Source organism: Petaurus breviceps, unplaced genomic scaffold, assembly GCF_028583685.1.
Source record: "Petaurus breviceps papuanus isolate PSGF00001 unplaced genomic scaffold, PetGlider_PUasm1.0 90330, whole genome shotgun sequence".
NCBI lineage: Eukaryota > Metazoa > Chordata > Mammalia > Diprotodontia > Petauridae > Petaurus > Petaurus breviceps.
In genome coordinates, this window is record NW_027187219.1 from 1,107,903 (window position 1) to 1,116,660 (window position 8,758).

General features: G+C 43.5%; 1 pseudogene; it reads right to left on the bottom strand.

The window, feature by feature from the left end:
• Positions 1–5,988: 5,988 nt before the first annotated feature.
• Positions 5,989–6,949, bottom strand: LOC138177100 (olfactory receptor 5A1-like; annotated as a pseudogene).
• Positions 6,950–8,758: the final 1,809 nt, after the last annotated feature.

Consider the following 8,758-nt stretch of genomic DNA (forward strand, 5'->3'; position numbering starts at 1 on the left):
TCTAAGAGGAAAATGTGAGGAGAGAGAGCCTTCCAGGTGCAGAGATGGCAACTGGAGTGCTGTGTGTGAGGGATGGCAATTAGGCCAGTTTGCTTGGAATGCAGCCTATGTCCACTTGTGCAATCAGCTTGGAAAGACAAATTGAAGTCAGATTGTGAAGAGCAGGACATGGCACCCACTGCCAACTCCCTCTCCAATCTCTCTTCCTGGGTTGAGGCTGGTTGGCTCGCTTCAATCTGCAGTTACCCCGGCAGGTGGAAGTGGTTCCCCAGAAGGGCGGCCATATTGTTACACCTCACTTTCGGGTAACTCTAGGTGTAATCCTGGTGTTGGAGGAGACAAACGTCTGCTACTCATGATTAATTCTTGAGCAATGACCTTTGTGCTTCCCATTTAAATAAATCAGCCAAGATGACACAATTAACTATTAATCATAAAGTATTTACTAAATCCATAACATAACACATGTCACATTATACCACCAATGTATCCAGTGCCCACAAGAGAGAATGAACATAACAATCAATCGATATGTATTGAATGCTTCCTGTGTGCCAAGAAATGCACCAAGAAATAAGGAACATCAGCAAGCAGATCTCTGTGCCCTGGGCAGGTCCCAGCTCTGGGTGGCAGCCCTGAGTGTCCCTGAGTCTGCACCACACGTCACCTGCTGGGTAGAGCCACACCTCTCCTTGGCCTCCATGGTCTCCCACTGGAAGAATCTACTTCTCTGCCTCTCTCAGGGCTACTGGAGTCACATTAAGCTTCTTTTCAGCAAGCAGCCCTCAATAAATGTTTCTGGAATGGATAAGGATGATGTATGAGGATGTTCCAAAAGTTTGCTCTGCCTACCCTCGAGTCAGTTTGGGATTGTGCATGGGCCCTTTGGTTGGTGTTTGTTTTGTGTCACTATTTGGTCTAAGCCTGTGATGTCACTAGTGCAGTGAGTTCTTGGTGTGGAAACTTTCCACTGATGGAGATCAGGAACTTGTTCATAACATAAAGTCTTCGAAAACTACCTGGGGGACAGTGAGAGTGTAAGTGACTTATCTAGGGTCACAAGCAAGTATGATCCATGTCAGCACCTGAACCCAGGTCTTTCTGATTCTGAAGCCAAATTTCTTCCAACTATTCCACAGCACCTCTCAGTAAACCCAATTAATCCAGATCAGGCTCACTGTGTCTTGAGTTTGCATCATGGAAAAAAGATCCAAGCCAAAAGCTGGATTGGCTTCTGAATGCAGCCTCAGTGCTGGGGGGCCACCCTAGATGCATGGGGTGTCTTCCTCTCCTGCTGGCAGGAAGGAGATACTCACCCAAAAAAGCCACAGAGGGAGGGGAACCAGTGCATTGACTTGTCATTTCTTCAGGACAAGCAGCTCATTTGCAACTGCTCTTTTCATGGTCAGGGTAGAAGACACATCTGTTTCCTCCGAGGAGGGACAGTTCATACCACATAGTACTGGGTCCAGGACGGAGGTGATGGGGGTCTCAGGCTGTTCATCTTAAGCAGTAGCAGCTCCCATTTGTATCCCTTACCTCAATGAGTCTTCACAAGAGCCCCTGGAAGTAGCTGACTTGAAGCTGTATTGCCTAGTGGCTAGAGTACAGGGTTTGAATCCTGCCTTAGACGTTCTGCTCAAGAGTGAACCATTTCATTCATCAAGAGCCAGCATAGAATAGTGGAAAGGGTGCTGGGCTTGGAATCCCATTCTTCCTCTATCAGCTGTATTGTACCGGGGAAATCAATTCACTTTGTGGTGCCTCAGGTTCCTCCTCTATAAACGGGGGAGCTTGGACTTGATGCCCTCCAAATTCTCTTCCAGCCCTGAGCCTATGCACCTCTCAGACTCTCAATTTCTTCATCTGTAAAATGCGTATAATACCATGTGTACAGGAGTGTCTGTGAGTAAGAGATTGTGAAAACTTTAAAATATTGTATAGGATTACCCCCATAGAGCTGGAAGGGTCATTAGAGGTCGTCTAGTCAACCACTCTCTCATTTTACAGAGCAGGCCCAGAGAGGTACAATGACTTGTCCAGGGTCACACAGATGACAGAAGTAAGATTTCAACCTATGCCCCTTCAAGCCAGGGCTCCTTCCACTGAACACACTACCGCTCCACACATGGACGTTATTATTGCTGTCCCCTTTTGGCAGATGAGGAAAGGTGATTTCAGAATTTAACCCACAGACTGGGCGTTGAGGTCTTCTGACCCCAAGTTTAGCCCTTTTCCCAAGGCCAGGATACCCACTAGTCTGATAAGGAAACTGGTCTGGAGAGGGGGGAGTGGCTTAAGTTTGTTCTGTCTGACTCTTCATGGTTCCATTGGAGTATTTTTTGTCTTCCTCTCCCTCCCTCTTTCCTTTTCTCTTTCCTCTTTTCTCTCTTTCTCCTTTCTCTATTTCTCTCCCACTGCCCCTCTCCCCAAACCCACTACCTTTTTCTTCATTCCTCCATCTTGTTAGGACTGGCCCCAAGGCATAACTAAAGTAGTAAGTCTGAGGATTGGAGGAGGATTCCTTTCCCACCCACTCCCAAACCCGCCCAATCTTCTAGATGCTGCCTGAAATCTCTTTAACATTGGGACACAAAGCAACAGAACCAAATTCCTTGAGAGCTGGAAGGGACTTGGGAGATCATATATCTAGTCTACCCATTATAGAGAGGAGAAAACCGAGGGACAGAGAGGGAAAGGGACCGGCACAAAGTTAGTGACAAAGCCAGGACAGTTGAGCACTCTCCCATTTGTTGTGGGTCAGGATACTGGCATAACCAAGGAGCCTTGTACTTGAGCAGAACCAACGGGGCCTGTTGGAAGCCGTAGAACAGATCTATGGTGTTTGCGTGGACTGTGCTCTCAGGTACAAGGCTCTGGGACACATCTGGGCTCTTGGGGGTAAGGAATCTATAAAGATGATTTTAGGACTTCAATGGGGAGCATTGGAGACTCCTGGGGACTCCTTCTGATTGCCTACTTTTGCCAGTAGCTCATCTGTTGTTGCCTTCCTGCAGGCTGCTGTCACATCCTTGGGGATTGCTTCTACCAGAGAGTTGTTAGATATGTTCCTATTTTTTTTTCAAATTTGTATGGCCCCTTGGACTCTGCGTACCTTATTGTATCAGATGTGCATCCATGACCAAGATGCCATTCCACTACACCATCTGTTCCTTCCCCAATCAGAAATCAGGGTTAGAGGGCTTATACCTATGGGAGAGTTCATCAGTGCCTGGAATCCATGATAAAGTATAAATATTTGATATCAGGGCCTTTCTTGAGAGCAGGCTTTGGGAAGAGGTATGAAGAGGGCAGTCGGCCTCCTGGGCAGCTTTACTGGGGAAGAGAAAGCAGTGATTGAAGGCAGACAAGACAAATTCTACAGCCTTCTCAATTCTGAGATGTTAGACAATGGTTGAGCTGGAAGGTACCTTAGAACATGGACTATCAGAACTAGAAGGGATATTAAAACATGGAATGTACAATGTCAGAGATGGGAGAGGCCTTAGAAGAAAGAACATGAAATATTAGAATTAAGAAAGGCTTTACAGATCTTCCAGTCTGCCCTCCTCATTTTACAGATTTGAAAACTGAGGCCCAGAGGGGCAAAAAAAAGATAATAATAATACATTTATTTAGGGAGCTACCATGTAGTTTTCAGAAAATTGGACTAGAATTCAGAAAGAGCTGGGTTAAATCCCATCTTAGGTACTAAGTTTCCTCACCTGTGAAATGAGGGGATTGAATGTGATGAGCTCTACAGTTCCTTCCAGATCCAAGTCTATGATCCTATCATGACATTGCACAAGAATGTCCAGAAGTCCTTGGTCAAGGGCACCCATGGCACTATGGTAGAATGCAGCCCTCCCATGTTGCTCTGCCCACCAACTGGCCTATCTTAATCTAAAATGTCACCATGAGCTACTGGTTACATTGTTCTTCCTTTAAATTCTATTCCCTTGACGCCATCATTTCTTCCCTTTGTGTCAGTCCTATCCATTGCCCAAGATAGCTTACTTCTAGGTAAACTCCCTAACTGGAGAAGGAAGTTGCAAACCACTCCGGTATCTTCACCAAGAAAACCCCAAATGGGGTCATGAAGGGTTGGACATTATAGCAACAACTCAACAGCAAAATTCTCTAACAGGAGCGTGTTAATCTTGATTTCTATCTGAACAAGGAATAGAAGATGTCGGACCTAGAAGAGTTCTTTGAAAATATGCCTGAGGATGCTTGAGCTGGAAGGAACCTTAGAACATACAGTAGAGAGCATTAGACCTCATCTAATTTGACCATCTCATTTTACAGAGGAAGAAGCAGAAGGTTAAAAAGATAATATTTGTAAAGTGCTTAACCCATAGTAGGCACTTAATAGAAGCTTGCTTCCTTCCTTCCTTGACACAAGCCAGGGACATGAAGGGGAAGGAGAGGATACAGATGTTGCTGTTTACACTGACCATATTTGGAGTCCAAAAGCTATAGGAGGGAACCCAGGAACTCAATTTCCATGGAGGGAACCCTGATATAGAGCCAGAGATATGCAACCACCCAGGATACTACAGCTTCCATGACACATTGATACTTAAATTTTGACCACTGGACTTCTCCAGGAGGAGGTGGTTACTGTTTTCCCACCGACACTTGTATGAAACCAAATGCTTTTTGTGGAGAGTGGGAAGAAGACAAGGTTATAGTGAGAATTCTGTCATCCACTAATTTTCTCATGAGAGTTACTTTGCTATTCTGTCCTGATTAAATACTTTGCTATTCGATGTATGGCTCTGAAATGGAGATTTAGACCATGATATGCATGATTACTATTAAACTCCTCCCCCTGAAAAAAAACCACACCCAGACTCGAGGGAGGGAGGGTTCCAGTTTTCAAAGGGGAACCATGGCATTTAGATGTGTTTAGCTAAATTTTAATCAAAACCAACCAGCCAACCTTCACATTCTCCCTCTCCACCTCCTCCAGTGAATCCTTTTTAGTTTGATAAATCAATAAACCCATGATCTCCATGGTGTGGTCACAATTTCCAGTGGTGCATATCACAAACCCATTCACATTTTTCCTATTGTTTGAATCTTGTCCACATCTTCTTTTCATGTGACACACCCAAAAGTATGACCTGAGGACTTCAGCCTTTCACCTCTGGAACTCCCAACTTGGACTCTGCTCATCTGATCAATGAGCCTCTCCCATTGCCTACAGTTTCAGAGAGACCCCAGCTATGTTTTTTTCTATTCCTCAGCCATCTTCTCACCTGCTGCCCTGTTGCCAAGATCAGAAACCATGCTCCAAGCACGTAAGGTATTTTTTTTCTGGAACTCCTGCTCTGGTAACCCACTGGTCTGATTGCTGAGCCTGTCTTGGGGCTCATCAGTCTTGCTACCTGTTTACCCTCCAAACACATACATTCTCCAGTTGTACCATTACTCATGGAAAGGATGTATCAGTCTACTCTAACACGACTTCACTCTTCAACCCAGCAACTTTCCAAACCCAATACCTTTTCCCAGTCACTACTGCCCTATATATGTTATCTCCCTCTATTGTGATGTAAGTACTTCCAAGGTAGAGATTGTATTCACTTTAAAAAATGTATCTAAGTACCTAGCACAGGGTTTGACATGTGTCAAGTCTTTAATAAATGCTTTTTAATTTATTCATTCAATATTCCATGGACACAAAATTGGACAGTCCATCTGTTATCCATCCATTTCCATTTATGATTAGCCTCCCTTTCCAATCATATATGACTTTGATTACACCCTTTATGCCACTTATTATGTGCCTATCATTGATGGTAATAAGCTGAACCTATTCACATGCACCATTTTTCTTTCCACTGATTTCTTCATGACCCATGATGTTGATGCTACTAAAATTATGCTGTTCCATGATTCAAGTTTCCAGAGAATCTTGAGGAGAAAATTGATGTTGAAGAGATGGACTTCTGTGGCATGAAATAACCTGAGACTATTGATTTAAGAGAAGAAGGAACACAGGGACTTCTGCCTTCTTGTCTCCTTGAGCTTCTCCAGGGCATCTTTGATCTTTTTGTTTCTCAAACTATATATGATGGGATTTAACATGGGAATCACAGCTCCATAGAACATGGACACCACTTTATCTTGGTTTTGTGAGTTCCTGGCACTAGGATGGAGGTATGCAAAGAGGCCAGAGCCATAGAAGAGAACCTCGGCCATCAGATGAGAGTCACAGGTGTTTAAAGCCTTTGCTCTTCCTCTGGCAGAATGGATCTTCATAACTGTTGAAATGATATACACATAGGAGACCAAGACAATAGTGGGTGATGTCCCCCCAACCATACACACAACAGTGAAGTTCACCACTTGACTGAGAAGAGTGCTGGAACAGGAGAGGGTCAACAGGGGAGGAATATCACAGAAGAAGTGGTTAATTACATCTGGTCCACAGAAAGTGGAGCTGAAATACAGAGATGATTTGGACCAAGGCAGTTGAAGATGCCCCCAACGTGATGCCATAGCCATCTTCACACAAACGGAGGGGGACATGACAGCTGCATAGAGCAGTGGGTTGGAAATGGTAATGTATCAGTCACATACCATAGCTGCCAGAAGGCAGCACTCTGTGCTCCCCATCCCAATGAAAACAAAAAGCTGAGTAGCACAGCCTGCAAAGGAGATGGTTTTTTTGCCCCCTGAAGAAGTCATAGAGCATCTTGGGGGCAACAGAGGAAGTATAAGTAATATTAACAAAGGATAAATTAATGAGGAAGAAATACATGGGGGAATGGAGATGAGAATCAGTCCTGATCAGGATGATGAGGGACAGATTCCAGACTAGAGTCATGAGGTAGATTCCCAGGAACAGAACAAAAAGGGAGACCTGAAGCTGTGGATACTCAGTGAATCCCAGAAGGATAAATCAGGTCACGGTTGTACTATTTCTACCTATAGCCATCAATCTAGTGACTACCAAGAATTTTCTGACAATGATGATCCATATGAAGGAATCCTTATAGGATATCAAAGAATTATAGAATGATAGAGTTGGAAGGGACTTTGGAAGTCATCTGTTCAAATCCTCCATCCCATCCAGTAAGTGCTTCATGGAGTTTCACAGGCCAGTTTTTAGGCACTAGTGTTAATCTGATTCTTGGATTTCTTGCATATATGCTAAAGTAAATAAGGCCTAAATTTTGACACTTTGTTGGTCAACTGGTATGAGCCTAATCGTCTCCATTATCATTACCAACATCTTCAACAGAATTTAAAACAGTTCTCTATTGTATTTGTTCCCAATAACCTCTTGACAACTTATGTAAGCCTTGGTTTTGAAAGTTAGTTCCTGGAAATGGTTATGGCAGGTTACAGAGTCATGGAAATTCAAAATTAGAAGAGACCTCAGTAGTCATTTAATCCAACCCATCCCCCCCCCACCAAGAATCCCTACTATAACATACCTGATAAGTGGTCATCCAGTCTGTGCAGGAAGACATCGAAGGATGAAGATACTGTTATCTCCCTGGGGCTGTCCATTCTTCTATTACTCAGCTCTAGTTGTTAGGAGGGTTTTTCTAGCCTACATTTGCTTTTTCCTACCTTTCATTGTTCCTGGTTCTGCCTTCTGGGACCCAAAAGAACAAGTGTGGTTCCTCTTCCAACCAACATATCCTTTCCTCCTATTTGGCAAGAACTGAAATGGCCAGGAGAGATTTACCATTTCTTTTCATCATGGACAGTCCTTATCAGGCTTCAGATATCTGAGGTGCCTTGCTCTCCAAGCAGTGGAATCAACATGCAAATGTAAGCAGCTAGAAATAGGCATCCTTTCAAATTAAAGAGAGTAGTAACAAGTTTAGAATAAAATTGGGGCTTTCACTCGATAGTCCTGAAAACAAAGCATGACAAATATCGTGTTGTCCCAGGCAAGAGGAATGGAGAGATAGTAAACCAGTAGCCTCTTTCTGTTTTCCAAATGCACTGCCAGAGCTACGTCTCCATCCTACCCAGAATCCTAGAATGTTAGAATACAGAGCACAGAAAAGCAATTACGGATAGGAACTTGAAACACAGAAGATAGAGCATCAGAGCTGTAAAAGGACTCAGTCCCTAAAATATTAAAGATGAAAGGTGGGGTTCTTGGTCAAGTGAAGGTTTGATTGTATGGCCTCTGGGATTCCTTTCAGCTCTTAAATTCTGTGATTATGACCTCAGGACATAAAAGGTCAGAGCTAGAAGAGAGCTTGGAACAAAGATAGAAGATTTCAGACTTGGGGAGACCTTTGAAAATGGATCTGAGGATGCTAGAGCCAGCCAGAAGGGACCTTAGACCATGAAAACTAGAATAGAAGGGCTCCTTTAGTCCAAGCTCCTTATTTTACAGAGAAGGAACAAGAGGGTCAAAGAGGGGAAGTTACTTTGTCCAGGGTTACATCACTAGTAAGTGGTGGATGTGGGATGAAACAGTAATAATAGTAGCTAACTTTATATGGTGCTTCAGGTTTGGAAAGCACTTTTTACAACATTATCTCATTTGATTCTCACAATAAACCTTGTTGTTGTTATTATTCCCATTTTACAGATGAAGAAACTGAGTCTGACAGAGGTAAAGTGAATTGCCCAGATTCACAAAACTAGAAAGTGTATGAAGCTTTAAATTTGGGTCTTCCTTATTCCAAGACCAGTGCTTTACTCACTATATGCAAATCAATAGAGAATATATCAGATGGGAGTAAAAACTTTCTTAGGATTAGGTGCTGAAGCTGTG